Here is a 23,002-nt window from a genome sequence, read left to right on the forward strand (position 1 = left end):
CCATTATTATCTCCATTTAACTGTTAAGGAAACTCAGATGTTGATTAAATTAACTTGACCAAGGTCACACAGCTAATACGTGATGCAGCTGGGATCTGAGCCCAGGGTTCTTCTGACATTAAGGTCCATAGGTTATAATCTCTCTAAAAGGCAAGATTCACAAAAAATTCATGAGTTCATAAAAGTAGGAGAATGTCTGCTGACGAAGACCGTATGGATGTGTGTGTTACGGTGTTTAGTCCAGCTCCCAGGATGATGCTCACCCCTGCTTCTGGGCCTCTGTTCTCATAGTTCTCAGAATCTCAGATGTTGTCCCTTCTTTTCTATGCTCAGTCAAATTCCTTGTCTCCTTGAAGGGCTTATAGAAGATTTGCCGCTATAAAGGCACCTCCAGCTCCATCATCCCCACAAGCCCAGAGGTCTCTCCACTTTATCCTCACCTATTGTAATTCCAGTTCACATCACTGAGTACTACAGGACACACTTTCTTTGTTGTTTCTTATTTACTTCTTCAGATAAAATGTAAATTCTTGAAAGACGGGACTATGGTTTATGTTCCTTTTGTATTTCTCACAGTGCCTGTAGACCTGCTGATTGATTATAGGGTTTGGGGCTATTTTTAGAGTAGAATTAATTGCTGGTATATAGGATTCTGCAGGAAAGATTTGACCTTCCATTTTGCAAAACTTGTGGCAGGATAAAACTACAAGATTGAGAAACTTCTTGTGAATTTCAAATGCACCAGAGTGCAAGGCAATGGAGAGGATGCGTGTAGTGCTGAAGAGTCATTAGCAATGCCTCCACAAGGGAGAATGTTGGGTTTGACGAGAGCCAAAGCGACAGCAGGGAGAATCCAAAGATTCATAAGATCAGGCTGCACCGAAGAGTGTGAGAAACACGAAAGGCCGTTGTTTTTGTCTCAAGTGTTTCCCTTCTCAGAGAACGAGCCAAGGGAATATGTGGTTTCAGAACTTCCCTTCTGTTCTCCAGCTTTTGTGACACCCCAGCAAATGCAAAGCATTGTACGTGCATGAATTTCTCAGTGGAACAGGAAGAACTCGGGAGGCAATGACAAATACTTCACAGTGCCTCCCTGGCATCTGAGGTGGTTTTCTGAGAGAACACGAGCTCCTACTTAGTGGATTCTCAGGGGACATCTGTGGGAGGAGCTTTCCATAGCAAATATGTACACTCTCACCATCCCCACAGCGCAAATGCCACGAGACTGCGTAAAATCTGGTGCAAACCAAGAACAATGAAGGGAGAGTTAAGGAAGCCTTAAGGAAAACTCATGACCACACACCTTGTCCAGAAGACTGAATGATAATTGTATAAATCATATGTGTTATTTTCAAGAAAATCACAGAGAATGAATGCAGCAAAAGGAAACTCAGGAAGGAAGCAGGTTGGGGTAAAACAAAGTATTACATTTATGAGGATGTAAGAAGTGGCTTTTGGGAATTGCTCATCTTGAAAAATATGACAGTGTCGGTCTTTAGAAAAAAATGACAATCCAAAATATAACAATTTTCAAACAGCGGTAGAAACCTGGATGTGGCTTTATTGAGAGTCTCCCTACCCCCAAATGAAATCTTAGTCACATGTCTTTACAGCTAAAGAGCCATGGCTGCTTATCTTCTTGGCTGATATATTTAGATTTTGTTCAGCACATGCTTGATGAAGTAATACTTGCCAAATTAATTCAAGTTGGCTTGAATAAGAGCTTAGTCATGTGGATCTCAAACTGGATGAAACTGATTAACAATAAATGTCAGGATTTTAAAATAATGAGTGAAATGCCAGAAATGTAGAAGAGAAGGCAGCCTCTTGACACAATTTCTCTCCTTTCAGTGCAGTGTCTGTTTGCTCCACCCTTGCCAAGGAGGGTGGAAGGCTGCCAGGTGGGAGGTGGCTGGAGAATGGTAATTATTTTGTGAGATTGTCTTGCTCCTTTGTATAAGTGCATGGGAGTAGGCATCATCAGTTTTTTAGGCACTTTAGTTTCCTGAGGTCTGGGACTGTCTTGGTTCGGCCCCTTTTCCATACTGTCTAGTACAATGTGAGTATCTAGGGTGGGGTCCTGCCAAGCTCCCTTTGCCCCAGAACTTGCCAGAGGCCTCCAGGATGCTCTGAAATTGTCCCTTCTCAGGGCTAAGATAAAGCTCTGGTCAGCCTGGCGTGGTGGGACCACACAGTGACTAGCCCTCTCTCCTGTCAGGGCCACTGCTCAGTTCTTCCTTCTTTTATTTTTACTGTGCTTGTTCATCTCCTGAGCCTCTTCCTTCAAGGACAGGAAGTTCATTTATAATTTAAAGAATTAATTCAACAAAGGTATGTTTTTATGGCATCTAAGGGAGACAAAGACAAATAAGACAAGAAGTTCATAGTACGGAAGATGAGGAATACAACTACAGTACAGGGAGACACATGCTATGCTCAGGTATGCACAGGATGCTGTGGAAACGCAGAGGAGCAGAGCTTACTCCAGTCAGGAGAGCATACAAAAGGGTCAGAGTGCTTTCTGGAGGGCATGATGCATGAAGTGAGTTCTGATGAATAGGGAGAAAGGGACGTTCTCTTCATTTATTCATCAAATATCTATGTAGCACCTACTAAACACCTGACTTTTGACTGGTTGCTGGGAAATATCAGTAAACAAGAAGACATGTAGTAGGACCAACCCAGACATGCAAACAAACAAAAAGGAAAGTTCTTTACCTTCTTGTTATTTATTTAAAATTTTATTTTTAAATTTATTTATTTCCTATTTTTTAAAATTTTTATTGCGGTCACTTTGGTTTATAACATTGGTGTACTGTACACCTGAAATTTATACTTTTATATAATTTAACTTCTAAATTGAATCTCTTTTTGCTCTGAAACACCCTGTTCTCTACTGGCAGGGGTGGAAGGTGCGGTGTACACTTGTGATTAAAAGGTTGCCATTTCTTTCAGTTCGAACAGTCTCTTGTAAATAAACTCAGTCTCTTTTGGGGTACTTGGTCAGCCTTTCAGAGCTTTTTTCACCTCCTCTTCTCTTTCCTTTCTTGCCATGAAGCATCTGGGCACAGAGGGAGTTTATTTAACCCACTGGAGTGGTGGGCGGCCAGCAGGGAAGTGAGTCTGGTCTAAGGGGTGTCCTTCTCTGTGGGTTTCTACTGACATTAGATTATCTCACCTGGTTTCTGGGAATGGACTTCTGTCATCACTTCATCTACTGTGAATATAAAGTGTAGTATTTGATCTTGACACAGAAGACGTGTGGTGATTATGGCTTAGGAGCTCACGTATCTCCTTTTACTGAAGGGGAATTGTCTCAGCTCTAACTAGGGATGTGCAACCTCTGAGGTCTAATTATGACTCCTCCAAATCGTGGCTCCTCTAGATTATGATTCCTGCACCTTTTGCTACATGGACATTTCAACCCTTATCTTAGCAAGCTCTCAGTCTCCACTCTCAGACATCTTCCTTGCCCTCCTCCACTCCTTCCCCTTGGAGTATTAGTGGAACTTCTAAGTTCCTTCTACATAACATGGAAGCCAAAGGAGACTTGGAGTCACCATTTTCCTTTCTGTTATGTTGTGTGTCCTTCCCATGGTTCCCAATGGTAATTAGGGCTCAGACCCCTGCTGATTTTGGCTTTTCTCTCAGCCTATCTGGAACTTCTATCTTCTTGACCCACTCTCCATGGTTGAGGGTCCCAGGCATCATCTTTACTCTGGATTTGTCCCTTCCAAACTGCCTCCTTCCTCCAAAAAGAAGCACTCTCTACTGATTCCAGGGAGAACTGGGAGCCTCTTTTGTGTCATATCCTGCATTCTCTCTGTCTATGACTTGTGATAAAATTCTATGTTGGATCTCTAAGCTTTGTTCTTGGTCTGAAAAAAAAACACACTTTTCACACGGAATAAAGCCTGTTTTTTTAAATTATTGTGTTACACTGGCCTCAGAAACTTATTTTAGAGGGAAAAGTCTGAACATATTTTCCTTTCACTGCATTTCTGCTATATCTTGTTCTAATGATGCCTCAAGTATCACATGCCTCAGAATTAATGGAGAGGAGTTTCATATAAGGAAGAACAACAGAGAGCACATTAACATACTTTGCAAAATAGTTTCCCCCAACTTAAATAAGTTACTGTACCTGCTTTCATTGAGTTCACATTTAGTCTAGGGAGACAGAAGTTTTTGAATTTGATGTAGTCGCATTTGTCTGTTTTTACTTTTGTTGCCTGGGCTACTCTAGCCTTTTTGAAGCCTAAGTACACAGGTCTCCATTCAGCTACAGTAATAGGGCTTGGACACACACCACTCAACACACAGCATTAACCTCTGTGACCCATCTTCTGAAAGGAAGTCATTTTGCAAGGTCCAGGCAGGGCAATCCTCTTTATTTGCCTTTGACTGAATGCCACTGAACTACTCAGCTATTTTCATAAGACAAAAACAATTGTCTTAATATTTGGAGTTATAGATATTGGAGCATTTTTGGTGAGATTTTTTCAGAATAGAAAAGTTTGGGAAATGTATGAAGGATATATTAGCCTTTCTTTCTCTTCTAATGTCCTAAGAGTCTTTTTCTCATTATCTATAAATTTCTGTACACATGGTTTGGAAACATGTCTAAACTTTCAGTCAGATGAATTATTGCTGTTTCTCTAAATTGCTGATTAAACTGAGGGATGAGTTTCTCCTAGGCCAGAGCTTCCTAAACTTTATTTGCATGATATTTATGTACCATGCAAGATTTTCCCCAGATCCCTATCATCTCTACTATTATTTTTACTTAATTAAAAAAATTTAATTTTAAATGGACTCACAAAATTCTACTCAACAGTTCTGAAATCATTTGTTTGTAACACATTAAATTAAACATATAACTATTAAAATTTATGTATGACCTAAAATGCCCTTGTGTGCCTCCAGAGAAATGCACATCAGAATTCTCTTCTCTGCTCACTAACATTTCCTAGTTTGCTGCAAAGGCTCCTCAAACTCAACTCAAAATCCAGGCCCCACCAACCCCAACCACCTCACCAAACTCTCTCAGTGTCCCTTATCTCTGTGAACATCACCATCCTCTATCCAGCTGCTCAAGCTGGAGACTCAGGAATCATCCTACCCACCCCCCCACACCCCCCAAATCAAATCTATCATCACGTCTTGTCAATTTTACCTCCTAAAATTTTATCTCTTGAATCCATCCTAGTCTGAAGTAACATTATCTCAGTCCTAGGCCACTGCAATTGCCTCCTGACCAGTGTTCAATGATGTTTCAGTCACCCTGCAATCGACACTAAACATTGCAACCAGAGGGCTCATTTCAAAGAACAAAATTCTTAACAAGACCCTCCTGCACCTCCAGACTAATTTCACCCAGTACTCTTTCCCAGCCTCCCTTTTCGCACCTACTGGTCTCTCTCAACCACTTTTGTGCCTCACATTGTCCTGCCATGGGCATTTTCACATGCTAATTCCTCTCCCTTCCAACCCTTTTCCTCTTTTATGCACTTCTTAGCCCAGTTAACTTCCTACTCCTCTTTCAGGTCTCAGCTCAATTATCACCTCCTCAGGGAAGACTTTTTTGACTTTAATAACTAGATTGAATTCACTTACTTTCAGTTCTCATACTACCTCAACTCTGTTTCATCCCACTTACTAAAGTTATAATTTTACCTGTATTTGTATGACTATTTGGTTAATGTTTGACTTCTTCACAGGCTGTAGTGCAAGATCTGTGTCTATTTTTATCTCTCTTGTAAAACCAATGCCTGTCATGGTTCCTGGCATATTGGATGGCCTCAGTAAATATTTTCTGAATAAATAGATGGATTCATAATAAGTTGTGAGGCTGGAGCATGAGAAAGAGACATAGACTTCAGGATTTGCAAAGGGAAGAAATTCGATGAGAATCGAGTTTTAAATTTTCTCCAAGAACAGGTTACATAAGCAAGGAACTGGTTAGGGAGCTTCCCTCAGCAACTCTTTAAAGATTGATTGAAACAGAATCAAACACTCAGTTTGACAGGTGTTTCAAAGAAATGAGGAAGGAAAGCAGAAATAAAAAGATAGATATTGATCAACAAGAGCAATGTTGAGAAATTGGAGGAAGCCTGGAATGAGAGTTGACAAATAGGTTAGAGGTAGACTCTGAGAGTAAGAGCAGAAATGCTGGGTTTATTTAATCTGAAGAATCAATGACTGAGGTGTCACTTAGCAAATGCCCTTAATATCCCACTGGGCAGGCCAGAGCAAGAGAAAATGGAATGAAATTGCACCCAGAGAGTTCTGTTTGATAAGGAAGATCTTCTTGTCTTTATGGATGATTAAACCATGGACCAGACTAATAGGGAAGGCTGATGAACCTTAGTCCTGTAGGAATGGAAGAGACAATCATTTATGTGGACTAAAGGCAAGCGATAAACTAGGCTAACTCTTAACTCCTTTGTGTTTTTGGAATTGATGCTTTTCTTGCTAAGAAATTTGTCTCCACCTTTTCTGCTCAAATCTACTCAGAGGCAAGAGTTTTATCTAAGAATACACTGTAGTGAAAATCAGGCTCCACTACTTTCATCTTAAAAAGGAAATACAAGTCTTTCAACTACAGGGTCCCCTTTAGCTGGACCCTACCTCTTTTCTCTTTCCAGGCAAAGCTGGTTAAATGTTTGTCTGTTTGCCGACCTCATTTCTCTATATATTCCTCTACCCACTGCATCCTGACTTCTTCCCTCCCCTCTTCTCTGAAGCATTTACCAACACTACTAATGACATCCTCATTAGTGAATTCAAAAGTGTGCTTTTTGTTCCTTATCCTAATAGAACTTTTAAGACAAACAGCACTTGATCCCTCTTTCCTTTTTGTAACACTCTTTTCCTTGAATTTTTTTGTTGCTATGTTTTTATTGTAGTAAAATATATAACATAAAATTTGCCATTTTAATCATTTTAAGTGTAGAATTCTGTGACATTAATTACATTCACACTGTTGTTCAACCATCACCACTATCTTATTCCAAAATTTTTCATCACACCCAACAGAGACTCTCTACGCATTAAACAATAACTCTCCATCTTTCTTGACTTTGTAAAACCATGATCTTCTAATTTTTCTTTTCTTTCTCTCTTTCTTCCTTCTCAGGCTTCTTTGTGTGTATCTTTTCCTTTCCCCATTACTTAAAACCTACACTCCTTGGATACTGTCCTACGCTCTGGTCTCTTCGTACCATATACATTTTTTTTGGTAAATCTCAATCTATCCTTGCAGCTTCAATGAGCATCTAAGCTCAGATTTCTGTCCTTAACCCTTTGATATAATTCCTTGTTTATCTCTTGCCACCTACCAATGCTACAGGCCTTCTTGTCCCTCTAAAGCTTTATGTTAGTTTTGTTTTTTTCATTCTCCTTAGCCCCATCCAGTTTGCCTTGCGATTAGTGAATAGCTATACAAATCAAAATTACTTGGATTTATCATCAGTCTTTTCTACAAAACTGTAAGATCCTTGAAGCCTGGGAAGCACATCTTGTTCAGTGTATTATTCCAGTACCTGTGAGGCCCAGCAAGACCCTTATTATATACCTGTGGAAAGTGGTATTGGGAGCAAGAAGGAATTTTCCTAGGGTGCTAGACCTAGACTGTGTGAAGCAGGAATTTTAACTCAGGTGGTCTGATTCCAAAGTTTATAGTTTAATTTCACCAAAAATCAATTATTATTAAATGTTTTTAAAAAATTATTGGAATATATGCCATACACCAAAAAACCCTCAGTTTTCTTGGAGAGTTTTACATACCTCAGGATTTTTGAGCGATTTACTAATCGATGTAAACTGATGGCTAGCCTGTCTTTCTGGTGGGATTGTAAATTCCTAAAGGACAAGGAAAGTGCTTTGTACATTTTTTTCTCCCAGCTTTATTGAGATATAATTGACAAAGCTTTATGTTATTTCTCTTTCTCACCTTTGCAATTGCATTTCCCTGTACTTGAAATTTACTTCTCCTTTTGCTCACTTAGCTTCTCCACACTCTTAAGATCTCAGTTGGGAGGTCACTTCTCAAGGAAGCTACTTAGGAGCTCCTCCTAACTTCTCTTACTGTGCTGTCATGGCCAGTATCCCCAACTGGTCCCTAAATTCCATGATTGGTAGAGGTAAGAACTACTGTATTTATTGTGTATTTCCAGCCTCAGTATGTAGTTGGTAATCATTAATTGACTCAACAGCAATGGCTGCCATTGAATGAAGTTATAAAGAAGTATTGAGAACATCTAAGTATTTTTATGCTGACAGATGGATACTAGAGGTTGGAGATAATTGATTCTGTCTGGCCCTTGCTTTTTTTGTGTGTGATGTCAAAACACTTTACATTTAATTGAGAAACAGTATAAGTAATGACAGGGCTTTTATGGACAATTAACTAGAAGCTTCAAAACTTTATTTGCAACTTAGCTTGATGGGTACATTAGCTTAATTGATATTTATTGATTTAAGATCAAGTCTTATCTAGCATTATTTAAACTGAGGTTCTGCTTTTCTTTTTTAATTAAAAAAAATAAAGAACGAAACAGTTCCTATGAAACAGAGTTGCCTCGTCTCTGTTATTTATAGAGAATGCAAATTTCTGGGTGCTCTTGCTCTGTAAACTACCAGAAGGAAGCTGTAACTCCTGTTCTGATCCTGTCTGTGTTCCAGGCACTTTGGATGATGTGTGTTTGCTTTGAAATAGACAGCCTTGGTGCATTTCATTTGAAGAGGAGACTTGTTGAAGAAGACCCAGCTGCACTGAGCAGGGCAATGCAATGTTACACATTTCTACACCATTCCATGATGGAGAAATACTTCCAAGCCCTTGTTGATAGGAGTTCTATAAAAAGGGCTTGGAAGCATTTTCTAACAATAACTCCGTGAAGTATATATATATTTTTTCAGACTTTATTTTATAGCCGTGAGACCTTGGCCTTCAGTTTCTTCATATTTAAAATGACTCTAAGATCTTGGTGCCCAGAGGTACACTTTAAATATGTTTCATGTCTGAAAAGTATATTGTTTGTATTCTTTTTTATGAGACTAATATTTTTAAAGATAATTTTAAAAATCTTAAAAGCCAGACATCAAACTTGGGAAAATATCTACAAATTGGTATTTAAAAAAAAAAAAAGGCAAATAGGGAAAATAGACAAGGGATATGAATAATTTCCAACATAAAAATAATAAATGGCTAATATATGTGAAAAAGTTCAATCACACTTGTAAGATAAATGCAAATTAAGATAACAATAAAATTGAATTGGGAAAGATTAAAGAGATATAAAGATATAAAAATTAAAGATAATTTCCAGTATTAGCAATAACAATGGCTACTAGCTATTGAGTGCTCACTATATGCAAGATACTGTACTTAGTTCTTTACCTTTACTAATGCACTTGGTCATCACGAAAAACATTTGTGGTAGATATTGTTGTCAACTCAAATTTTACACATGAGGAAACTGTGTCAGAAGGATGATGAAGTGCCCAAGTACATACAGCTGATAAGAGACAAGCCAGAGAGTTTGAAACGATAACCATTATACTACACTGCTTTGTGAATTATTAGGTGAACAGATGTTGCCACAAATGGCGACTTGGGACGAATGTTGGTATAAATATTCTGGACATCAATTTTGATCTCATTTTGGGCTATGGAACACCTGCAGCAGATGATCATCTCTGCTTCTCTTGCTTGGGAAACCTTTTTATACCTTTTTCCTGTATCCTTTATCCTTTTTGTTCTCCTAAATATTATTACTATAACTTCATCTTACAATTTTATGTTCCATGTCAACATACAGCTGCCCAAGAACGCACTTACCTAGGTATTCATTTTTGTTAACTATTATCATATTATGAAATGATATGTTATCATATTTCAAATCAATTTTATCTATGAATGTCATTCTATCTTCAGCTCAATTTTTACATAGAATACGTAGATTTAAAGAAAAGTATTACTGTGCAGATACAAAACCATAAGCCATAATCAATCATTTAAATTTACTATGAATTATTTATCATCTCATGAGATGCTAAGGAATGAGAGTCATTGGGAAGGGTAAGCATCTCAGTGATGGAGGAGGAAGACTGATTCAACACGTGTGGTGCTATCTTGAAAAAGACAGCCTAGATGTGGGGTGTGGTGAAGAGTCTGGGCATTCAGGGGTACAACAAAGGAGCACTGGGGCTCCAGAGACTGGAGCAGGAAGAGACAAGGCCCCCAGTGGGCTGAAATGACTCCCATTAGAAGAGAGGAGATTGTACAAAAGTCATACTTTACAACGGTGTGTAGAGTCAACTAGCCTGGATGATTCCATGGGCCTGACAACTCAGAAAAAGGAGGCGTTCTTGCTTGAGGATGGCATGTTTCCAATGTCTCCCTACATAAACATCTCAATTAGACAATCTTGACCATCAAGAGCAGTGTTCCTCAACTTTTTTTGCTTCTCTGTTCACAGGCTGCTACTTAGACAAAATGCTCCTCAAGTTATAAGTCATTCCCTGCAGCTCTGCCCGCATCTTTCCTACTCAAGAAGGTGGATCACATGCTTTTTCAAGCTACACATTCTCCCCATCCCATCGTTCTAGCATACACCACTACCCTTAGGAGCAACCCTTCTACGTGCACATGGGGAATTACCGCTCTAGGTAAAGAGAAAGAACTTAGGAAAAAATATGACATGATCTATTTTGCCAGATCAGGAACTTCCGAAACTTAAAACAAAACAGATTTATCTAGAGTCAGCGTGTGTTCCTCCATATCAAGCTGCTCGAGGCCTGAAAGACAGATGCGTGCTGATCTGATCTCCTTCACTTCAGCCTCCCACCCAGCGTCTGGCACTCCCATTCCTTTAAGTGCAATTCCCTTGCATTAATGAAAATGTTGCCCCTGCTACTTTATTTCTAGATCTAGAAACAGTGCCCAAGAATATTCTTATGGGCTATGCTTATTTGAATATGAATGTGCTTTAATTTATAACGGTTATGTTAAATTACTTAACTTTACCTATAATGGAGATAATTCAAGGTAAGAGGAGTTTCTGAGTTACTTATCTAAGGGAGTTTCATTAGCTGAAGCTTGAGAAAGGCTCACTACTATTAACTTTAAAGACCATTGAAAGACATTTATTTAAGGGGTGAAAGAGTAGGGATGTGTTCAAGCATTCTGTAAAAAAAGCAGCTTCTGTACATTAAAAACAACACAGCAAAAAGATTGTTCAGAAAGTAAGACAGAATCAGATTAAGTAAATTCAGGACTTTTTAGAAAATTACATAGTAGCTAATTAGAAACAACTAACAATAATAATTAATAAATAAACTATCTAAATAAAATTCAAAATATGTAGATTTTGGCAAATTAAAATAGTTGAAATACAGAAACCCAAAGTTCTTATTATAGTAAAATTGAGAAAGAGAAGGCTTTTCATTTGTAATCCTTGTTAATTTGATAATCAAAACTATCTTATTATGATTTTAATTTTCATCTCTGATCACTACTTCATCAGGTTTCTCATACGTTTATTTTTTCTGGCTATGCCCTCTTTTGGGAATTGTCTGTATCCTTTGCCCATGTATCTATAGAAGTCTTATTATTTTTATAATGAGTTTACCATCTTTGTTGCAAAGATATATTTCATGGTCTTGCATACTACCTAGCACATTTGTACGTGTTCAATGCATATTGATTTCATCGAAAAATAAAAGAGAATTTTTTTGTATTTGGAAGTATTTTTTCCTTTGCATTATTGATTTATTTTATATAGCACATGAATTGCCTGATATATTTATCATTTTAAAATATATTCCAATTTTATTTGCATACCGGCAAAGCATTTCCTTCGGAGTTTTTATTTTTCCAATTCTAAAGCTTTGCATGATTAGTATAAGTGCAGGAGAAATTAAAAATATTCCACAAGGCTGAGAGCTTTGAAAAAGAAGGCAAACGTATCTGCATTGGGGGGTACTCCTCCCTCTGCTAATACTGGCTCTCTGCTTGTCGTGGGATGCAGGGCTGTTATGGTAAAGGGTAGGTGATTGAAATTGGAAAGGAATGTAATATGTTGATAACAGAAAAGTTTTTTTAAAAATGATACATAATTTGTCAAAATATTCTTCTTTAAAATGGGTTTGATTCATTGAATTGCCTATTGGCTTTATAGGAGCAATAAAATCTCCCAAGATATTGCAAGTCAAATTGGTCTTTATCATCTTTATGCTTTCCTGGCAATGACAGAGACCATGACTAATGAAGGACATCTCATTGTAGGAACATATTTCACTTCCTCTATGTGGAGCTCATGTCTAGTACCAAGGCTTCCAAAGATTTAGATTTCCTGGCATTGAAACACAGCCAAACCAGTCTTCCTGGGACTGGCTGCCGTGATTATTACTAGACTGTCACCAAGACTGGCCTTCCCTGCTTTGATCAGTCTTTTGTACCACCTGTCTTTTCTCCCATAAGTAAGTTTCCTAAATTTGCTCTTAAGTTCAGACTCATGCCTCTGAATGTCTGATGAACAAGAGAAGCTAAGGTAGGAATAAAACCTTAAGTCTTCTTTCTTGCATGAGGTGTAATAACTTATACACCACACTCTATAAGTGAAATCAACCTTGCTTCCTTTGCTATTGATGATTGGGTCATGTACTCACAAGCAAGTCAAACCTAGCCATGATGGGTTTGAGAATGAGGGAGGCTAGAAGCCTCTGAGATGAATTGGCATGATCTGCTCATTTATTCATTAATTTTTTCACCCCTCTGTTCAATAAATATTTGAGGGCTGATCATGTTATAGGCACAGTGCTATACCACTAAGCCTTCCTAGAACTTAGAGGTTAGTGAAGAAGCAGACATAATCATAATAAAATGCAAACAAGGAAATAATTGCAATGTTGGTATATACTACGATGGAGAAGTACAAAGCATTCTGAGAGCCTATAATAGGGACACTGACTTCGTTTAGGGAAAGCTTGGCTGGAGATCACACACTTGATCTGAATATGAAGGCTGAATTATGTTAATAGGGATAGGAATAGCAAAAATAAATATGCTTTTTTAGGTAAACAAGAGAAAACAGTTATAGCTCAATTTCTGTCTCAGAGAAGCTGAAAAGTATTCCCTCTTCTCTTTCTCGCTAACATTTCCAGCAATGAGAGTGTTGCGTGACCTCTCATGCTCCTTCAGGTTTCTTTGTGTTAATGTGCCATTATTGAAGGCTATTGGCACAGATCTCTTCTGTGAGATGCTACGGCATTGGGAAGACTTGAACAGTACTTGAGAAGTACAACCAACTTCTCAGTAACCAAGTCTTGTTTTGGTTCCCTTAGTCTTGTCCTGGGACTTCCTGAGACTGCAGGTCTTCCTAGATCTTTGGTACCAGCCTATTGTGAGGCCAGCGCCAGGGGCAGGGTGGAGGGGCATGGGTGTAGGGGAAGACTGGGTGAAATGCTGCCTGCAAGCACAGTGGCCTAGGAGGAAAATGGGTTTGATCCATTATCCCGCTGTTCCAGTCTCAGTAGTGACTCCGATTTTTGTCAAAAAGATTCAACACATCCATATAAGAATGTGAAATACTGGGTGACAGCAGCCTAAGAACGATACGTGGACGTAGGAAGGTTGGGTAAAATATTTAACTCAGCACACATACACGTGTAGAATAAAGATTTTGCACTAAGGAAGATGTAAATCTAGTCAAAGGCAAGACTGGACCAGTGTGGCATTCTTCTCAGGTCATACTTGGCTTACGGTGTCTATTGTCAGCATGAGGAAAATGTGGGTAAAGTTTTGTCTTTCTTTTAGGGCAAAAGTGAGTTAACTCAGGCCAGAACCCACTTTACAGGATGACTCTGCTACAGAAACGTGAAAATGCTATTTAATGTATGCTTACCTTTTGGGTGAAGATTTTGCATCTTTTTAAAGGTCTTGGGAAGCTCCACAAAAACAATAACTGTAGTTATCCCAAAGACAATTTTTCATGATGAGAAAAGAGCCTGAAGTGTTCTCTTACATTGCGTATTTTAGAACAACATGGTTCTTGGTGGCTTCTTAATTTTGTAACAGGCTTGGCTTCTAAGCTTTATTTCTGATCATTGTTAGAAAATTTTAGAAGAGCCAAATTTAAAATAAGTTTAGGGGCTGGCCTGGTGGTGCAGCAGTGAAGTTCGGGCGCTCTGCTTTGATGGCCTGGGGTTCGCTGGTTCGGATCCTGGGCACAGACCTAAGCACCACTCATCAAACCATGCTGAGGCAGCGTCCCACATAGAGCAACTAGAAGGATGTACAGCTATGACATACAACTATCCACTTGGTCTTTGGGGAGAAAAAAGAAAAAAAAAGGAGGAATATTAGCAACAGATGTTAGCTCAGGGCCAATCTTCCTCAAAAAAAAAAAGTGTAAATGTTCTTAACTAATATTCAGAATTGGAAAAGTTTTCATCAATGCATAAGATTATAAATTAAAAATAGTCTCTCCGCATCCTTTTTCACCCACACTTACTCCCTCGAATGTTATTGCTAATAACTTGTTATCCCTAAGACTGTATTAGTTATTATTTTTATCTTTTATATAGTCATATATATGTGCACATTTACATATACACACACACATAGTATACATGTTCACACATTCTCTCTTTCTCACACAAACACTTATATATATACTATTTTTAAACACATGAGATATGAGATTACATTGTATATATTATTAAAAATCGAGCTTTTTTTTTTTTATTCAGCAACATACCACGGACATCTTTTCATGTCAGAATATGTAAATACAATTGACTATGTTTAATGATTGCATAGTATTCCCGGTTTGAACATTTCATGATTTATTTAACCATTCTCAAATTGATGGACATTCAGGTTGACTTCAAAATTTTGCCTTTACTAAAAATACTGCCATGAACCTCACTTGTCCACTTACTTTGGTATACTTTTACCAGAATTTCTTTAGGATGTCTTTCTAGAAGTAGAATTGCTGGGTCAAAGGTTGAGCATATTTAAAATTTTGATACATACCAAGGACAGAATGTTAGAGATATGGAAGTACTTCCTTGCCTCTTCTCTCCCTTCCAAAAGGAATGTATCGTTAATAGATTGCCAGAGCCATGTTCTAAGCTAGGGTGCCTGGGGATAGACTGCTTTATAAAGGAGAGTCAGCCAGCCAGTTCTCCTGCCTGGTCCAAGAGTTTGAATTTATAAATAGAGAGAGAAATATTGACTTTCTTGTTACTCAAGCTGTTGTAAAATTGCTTCCCAACTATTAAAAAAGTAATTTGATTTGTTTTCCTGGCCAAATTTCAAATGGCGTAGCCCTTACATACCTTGAGAAGATTGTCTCCGAGTCTCATAACTCCCCTTCCTATTGGTCAGCTCTGTCTCTTTTTCTTTATTGCATCATTTTTCTCATGTTGATTCTCCCGTATTTCATAATAAATGACTTTGCTGACTCACTGCTGGAGGTCCCAGGCTACTATTGACAGTTCCACTCCTACTAACTTGAATGACAGAAATATCATGATGATAAAGGTATAGGCCTTTTTTAAAATAAAAGCAAAGAAAAAATATGTTCCCCTTTTTGTATGGTGCCTCTTGAGTTTTCTTATCTACCACAACCCGAGTGACATTGGTGACCTTTGTTTATTCCCTCTGCCCCTGATTTTAATAGGTCTGGCATTCTTGTTAAAACCAGGATGAAGTTTCTGCTTATATGTATGTAGCTCACACACATAAACTGCTTTTTAGTTACCTCATCCATTTCAAGTTAATGTCCGCATTGTTTTCCTCCCTGACCTTTACATCTCTGTGAGCATTGCTGATTCCTTGGTTTCTGCCTTACACTGAACACGTGTTTCTACTAAGTGTGTATTCCCTTAGTTACCTAATTTTTCTTTTAGTTTCTTTTACTATAAAAGTAACACACATTTATTATAAACCATTTAGAAGGTACACAAATGGAATTTTTAAAAAGTAACCATAACTCTACTCCTCAAAAAGATTGGCTGTTAATGTTTTGTGTATTTTTTCCTAGGATTTTAATTTTTTTTTATTCTACATACTTTAAATCATTCTATGTATGAAATTTTTATCTTTATACATTTTTATATTTATACATTTACTTTTCAGTATCTTGTATTGTGGTACAATATACATAATATAAAATTTACCATTTTAACTATTTTTAAGTACAGTCTGCAGCAGCATTTTGTACATTTATATTGTCGTGCTACCATTACCACCATTCATCCACAGAACTCTTTTCACCTTGCAAAACTGAAACTCTGTACTGATTAAACAATAACTCCCTGTTCCCCTCGCCCCCTAGCCCTAGGTAACCACCATTCTACTTATTGTCTCTGTGAGATTGACTATTCTAGGTACTTCATATAAGTGGAATCACATAGTATTTTTCATTTTGTGTCTGGCTTATTTTACTTAGCATGTCTTCAAGTTTCATTCATGTACATAATGTCTTCAAGTTTCATCCATGTAGTTTGTGTCAGAATTTCTCCCCTTTCTGAGGTTGAATAATATTCTATTGTAGCTACATATCACATTTTCTCATCTATTTGTCTGTGATGGATACTTAGGTTGCTTCCACACTTTTTGGCAATTGTGAATATGGGTGTACACATATCTTTCCTAATCCCTGATTTCAATTCTTTTGGGAATATACACAAAAGTGGAATTGTAGGATCATTTGGTAATTCTATGTTTAATTTTTTGAGGAAGTGCCATACTGTTTTCCATAGTGGCTGCACCATTTTTTGTGCACCAACAACAGTGAAGAAGGGTTCCAGTTTCTCCACATCCTCACCAACACTTGTGATTTTTTTTTTTTTTTAAATTTAAGCTTTTTCTCCCCCTCCTTGCAGGGAAAGATTTGCCCTGAGCTAACATCTGTTGCCAATCTTCCTCTTTTTTTTTTTCCCTTCCCAAAGCCCCAGTGCACCAGATTGTATATTCTAGTTGTAAATCCTTCTAGTTCTTCTATGTGAGCCACTGCCACATGATGGCAACTGACAGATGAATGGTGTGGTTCTGTGACCAGGAAAGAAACTCAGGCCTCTGAAATGGTGAGAGCACTGAACTTTAACCACTAGGCCATCAGGGCTGGCTCTGGTTTTTTTTTTTTGATAGTAGTCATCCTAATGGGTATGAGGGGGTATCTCATTGTGGTTTTGATATGCATTTCCCTACTGATTAGTGATGTTGAACATCTTTTCATGTGCTTATTGGCCATTTGTACATCTTCTTTGGAGAAATATCTGTTTAAATCCTTTGTCCATTTTTTAATTTGGTTTTTTGTTGTTGTTGTAACTGTTAAGTTGTAGTTCTTTATATATTTGGGCATTAACTCCTTGTCTTAGTCAGTTTGGACTGCTGTAACAAAACTGTTATCAAAGAAAATCTTTATTTCTCCTTAACATTTGAAGGATAATTTCTCTGTACAGAAGTCTAGATTGGTGGGTTTTTTCTCTACCATCTTAAATATTTCACTCCATTCTCTTCTTGCTTGCATGAATTCTGAAGAGAAGTTGGATGTAATTCTTATCTTTGCTCCTCTATAGGTAAGGTGTTTTTATCCTCTGCCTTCTTTCAAGATTTTTTTTTTAATCTTTGATTTTCTGACATTTGAATATGATATGCTTAGGCGTAGTTTTCTTGGCATTTATCTTGCTTAGTGTTCTCTGAGCTTCCTGGATCTGTGGTTTGGTGTCTGACGTTAATTATCTCAGGCCATTAGACACTTGTTACTCTATTCCATTCACAGTGCCTTCCCTCTGGGCCTCAAGCACACCAAGCTCTTTTCTAACCTTAAGATCTTTGTTCTGTTGTTTCCTTTCCTTAGAGTGCTTCTGCCCTAGCTCCTCCTCTAACTTTATTTCATCCTTCAGGTCTGAGGTGAAACATTCACTTCTGGGGGAAGAGATAAAATAGGAAGCTGACAAGTGCAGGTTCTCTGGTTCAGACTCTGGTCCACTTTTTATTGCCTTCTGCAGAGTCCCAGGAAGACATGAGTTTTAATAATTTGCCAAAGAAAACTTACAGATAGAAAGTGGACATTTACTACAATTTTGAAAGATTTATTTCCAGAGAGTATGTAAGATAGTGAAGAGACTTGAAGGACAGGGCTCATGTTATTTAATTCTTTTGTGTTTATCATAGCAATAGATATTTGTTATTTGAATAATTTGTAGATATTTGCCATTAATACTATGGTCATTATAAGAAATACTTATTGTTAGGTTGATTTCAAAGTATTCCTGTTGCATTAAGGGAAATTTGCTGGTAAATAGCCTAGTTTCTAGACTGCTCTACTGTGTTTCTGTATTCTTTGAGCCTCTAGCAATGCACTAATACCCAATTCATTTGTTCATCCATTCACTCAGTCAATCACTCATTCATTCAACACGCATTTATTGAGGCCTCTACATGGCAGGTGATATTGAAATTACAAAGAAGAATAGGAAGAATAAGGATTGGCTCTGTCCTTAGAGCTCAGAGTTTGGTGAGGGAGACAGATTTGTGAAGAAACCTCTGTATTGTGGTGTCCAATACGGGAACCAGGAAAGAATGTTAATCAGGCTTCACTCTAGAGATAAAATCTGAACAAGTTCTAAAGGGAGAAGTGCAGTCCTGGTAAGGTGAGCAGTGTGAACCAGGGCAGGAGGATATAGAAATGATGAATATGTTTGGAGGACTGAGAATAGTTTAACGTGACTGGGGTGTCAACTGTGGGAGAAGGGACAGGCAAAGGATGACGTGAGACAGTCAGATGGAGCCAGATGGTAAAGCAAGCCCTTGAATGCTGTGCTACTGTGTTTGAATTTTCTCATGGACTTGATGGACAGTGACAGTGGGAGTGGCCTAATCCAACCAGTGTTTAGAGACATAACTCTGGAATCAGTGAGGAGAATGGCCTGCATCCACTGATACTGTGTTGACTGAATTAATTACCTTGTTTACTTGCCCAGGCAGTGAATATATAAAATCCTTTGTTGCCACCTAGAAAAATGATATAGCTACCCCTTTTCATGGGAAAGAAAGCTAAACAACAATAAAATAGTCAAAGCAAAAAAATCATGAAGATTAACCCCTCTCTAAAAAAACAAACCACATTAACTGAAATGATTTATCTCCATCAAATTATTTTTCTTTATATTATTAAGGTATTTTTTTTCCTTTAAACATTCCACCATAGTTTTGAAGACCTGTACCTTATAACATTGAATGATTATATGCTTGCCACACAGATTTTAACCTTGCCAAGAATCAGGACTTGTTTTTGGCAGGGGAGAAATAAAGCTAGCACTTAGGTGTTTACAACATAATGTGTCTGTCAAGAATAGAAAAGCTGAAGCAGACAGGCTTCGGCAAAGGCCTTTTACGTCCTGTCACCCGCTCTTCACACTTCCTCATTCAGAACGTTTATGAACAAACTTGGGAGATTCAGTCACCCCCTCACAGTCAATGTGTACATTTATGGGTCTAATGAAATAAAACTACTTTATGAGTGAAAATTGCCCTTCCATAGGAATGAGAGTTGTGCAGCTGTTTTGTCAGCGCCATTTTATTGCTTTTCTGTATCGTTGGATCTAAGTGAAACGAATCATTTTGATGCTTGGAAGCAGTGCCAATCATTTTGAGACAATGAGAAACATCAGGATTGGTTTTGCTTTTTATAAAAGGTCACTCTCATCAAGTGATTTAGAGTCTATTTTTGAAGAAACATGTTGTTTCTGTGAAAGAGGATTTTCCAACCGAGTGGTTGGAAAATATTCTCCAAGTTGTTCTCAAGCCAAGCATAAAGAGATCAAGGAGAAATGCCTATTTCCTTTCTAAATATTCCAGAATTGTTTTTGGGAGAAATGCTAATCCAATTGGAAAAAGAACTCACTGATGTCCCCGTGTGATCATATTTCCGTGTATGATTGTTTTTTTTTTCTTTTTTGATTTTTCTTTGTGTATCTACACGATAAATATTTATTGTTTTGTTTTGTTTTTTGGGTTCTATGATCCAGCTCACAATTTGGACAACTTTTGTGAATTTGATGAGGTCAATCACTGGATGATGGACCACAAAAGAGAACTTTTATTAGGACTAACAACTGATATGCCCTGTCTCCTGAGTCCAGATTTCTTCTAGCCTGCCCAACCAATGTCCACCCTCTCCCTGGGAAGTCTAACTGTGGCAAACACCAGGACAGAAAAGTTCCCTTCTGCCACTGGGCTGTGGAACTCTGTGTTCTCTATTCAGAAACAGGGCTGAGTTTCTCCATTTAGGCACAATTCAAAGAGAAACTGTAGTTTCTCCAGAAGGATTATATTTTATAATCGGAGACCAGTAGACATCTAAAGTAAATCATGGTCGGAGACCTCAGGGTTAGAAGGGACTTTAAAGGCCATTTGATGTTGAATCTTCTCCATGACATTCCAAGAGTTGCCTCTTGAATGCTTCCTCCAGTAGGGAGCTTTCTGGTTCCCTGGGGACTACACTTGTTGACACTTAGCTATTCTTTCCTTATTTCTGTCTAAAATCGATTCTTTTAACTTTCAACCTGTTTGTCCTAGTCAGACACTCTGGAGCTTGGAATAGCATCTGATTGTTTAAGACCAGTGCTTCTCAAACTTTAGCATGCTTGAGAAATTGCCACAATACAGCTTCCTGGGGTCCACTTCCAGACATTCTGATTCAGAAGGTGTGAGATTGTGTCACAGCATTTGCATTTCTAACACGCTCCCAGGTGGGTGCTGCTGCTGCTCTGTGGATTACCCTCCAGTAGCTGATTTAGACTACTCAAGATCCTTCCCTCTTCCTTTGGGAACTGCACCTGTTTTTTCCTTTGGAGACTAACGTGTCTCCTACTGCAGACAGACTGGTTGGGACTGCCAGCCAAGCCTCTCTATCGGCCAAGTATGGGCATGTGACAGCCAAAGGGATGCCGACTCATGAGAATTTGAAACAAGGGGAGAAAAAGTAGACGCTCCATCATCCTATTGACCACAACTACTACCGAGCTCCTTGGGCCTGCCCTGCTCCCCCGCTTCTGAATCTAACCCTCAGGTTTTCCTTTCATTCCTTGAACTACCTCACATCCTTTCAATCAGTGATGGTTTTTCTTCTGGCTCCACTTCAGTTTTTTCTCCTCTTCTTTCTCCTCCTTTTCTTCCTCCTCTCCCTCTTCTTATAAAACTACAAAGAATTCACCTGCTCTCTTGACCATGGCCCACACTTCCACATAAAGACATTGCTGACTTGCTTCTCCAGGTCCAAGGCCCGTAGTTCTTTCACTGGTTCTTTGTAGATCGTGTTTTTTAAGTCTCCACACTGTTGTGTTTTCTTTGGGTCCATCTACTAGTTGTCTCATCCCTTTTCAAGTGTGCTAAGCAGAAGTAAATCCATTGCTTCACCAGTTCAATATGGCATGATCCAGACTGCAGAGAGGCAGGAGATTTTAACACCCCTGCTGTGGGCACTGTACTCTGTTTAATGCCACCTGAATCAGAAAGAGAAAGGAAAAATGGACAATTACATAGTAGTTTATTTGGTCAGCGTCAACAATGAATGGAGATCGTCCAGGTTCCAAAGTGGATCTTTTGTACTGAATGTTTAAGTTTTGATTCGATTTCTCCCCTACCCTTAGTGCTATGTAGACCAGAGAGAATTCCAGATGTCTCTCACTTGAGCTGACAGGCAAGCAGGGAAATTGGCCCGAGACGGCAGAGAAAGCAAGAGTTTCTTTGGACAGCACGTGCTCAGGGCTGGCCTTGTGTAGAGGAGAAGGGAGGGTAGAACATTAAAGACTCAGCCATCAACATGTGCTCAGGGAGTGTGTTGGCAGTTTGAAAAATAGTAGAAGCAAAAGGCTCTCCTGGGATTCTCCTTAACTGCGGACAAGACATTTATTTATGGACTTGATGACTCTCTTTATTCTGGGAGAGTCAGAGAAGTCTGAGAAGAAGGCAGGGATGCTCAGGAGCATAAAGAATTTTAAAAAACAAATGATTGTTATTATTGCTATTCCATGTAAATACTCAGAAGTTTAATTTGTCTACTTGATATGCATATTCATAACTAGTCATTTCTTGGGCAGGAACTTCTCAGGAAATAACAAATGGTCCTCTTTGTCCTCAATAGTGATTTTGAATTTAAAGCAGAGTGACACAAAGCATTTGGTCACTTCCAATAACAATGGTAGGGAACATAGGCATAATAGGTCTTTGGATTTTTCATCTAATTTACTTTAAATTATTGTTATGTGTCCCTGAGATTTAGGGTCAGGTTACTTCTATCCAGCAGAGTGGGGTTGGACAGAGGGAGGGGGATGAACCACGATGCTTTTGCAACGAAGGCCTCTGCCAATGCATGAGGAGGTCTGCTGTTAGGATGGCCCTTCAGAGTTGTCCCAGACCGAAACAATGGGGCTGAGCCTTTGTATCCCCTTATCAACTGATCACTGGATGTGGGCTGCCCTTGGTAGGGGGTATGACTTTGGCTGAAGTGGCTCTCTCTGTCTGACTGCAGTTCTCACAGAAGGCCTCAGCTGAGAGCTGTCAGGTGGCCACACTCCCAGCAGCTGGCCAATAGGTCCTGTCTGGGGAGTACTGACAAGGAGCTGGGCAGTGCACCCCACCTCCACCACAGTTCTGAGTGTCCCAGTGGCTGCCTGGTGGGTCTGGGTGACACAGGGGAGATTTAATACTCTGTGGAGAGAATTTTGATGGATGATGGGAGATGGAAAGGCATCAATAGATAAACTGCTCTCCTCTCTTTCTTTCTCTGGATTGTTCTGTGATGCAGTTCATGTGACTGAGCAGTACGCTGCATTTGTTGCAAAGGTGTGACCAGCTTTGTAACATAGCCTCTTGTATGTGCTCTCCTGTCTTCTCTAACTCATTTCCCTTATCCCTCTTCTTTTCCCTGGAAGTGTACCCTCACACTAAAATGCTAGCATGGTAGCTTTTGCTTTACCT

At 38.7% G+C, this 23,002-nt stretch overlaps 1 long non-coding RNA gene across 1 annotated transcript in view; it reads left to right on the top strand.

Moving 5' to 3' along the window:
• Positions 1-23,002, top strand: part of LOC147917302 (uncharacterized) — a 70,084-nt gene that overhangs the window by 16,454 nt on the left and 30,628 nt on the right. The gene's annotated exons all lie outside the window — the stretch shown is intronic.

The sequence above is a fragment of the Ceratotherium simum genome, chromosome 4 (genome assembly GCF_057802395.1).
Source record: "Ceratotherium simum simum isolate JZ-2026a chromosome 4, ASM5780239v1, whole genome shotgun sequence".
NCBI lineage: Eukaryota > Metazoa > Chordata > Mammalia > Perissodactyla > Rhinocerotidae > Ceratotherium > Ceratotherium simum.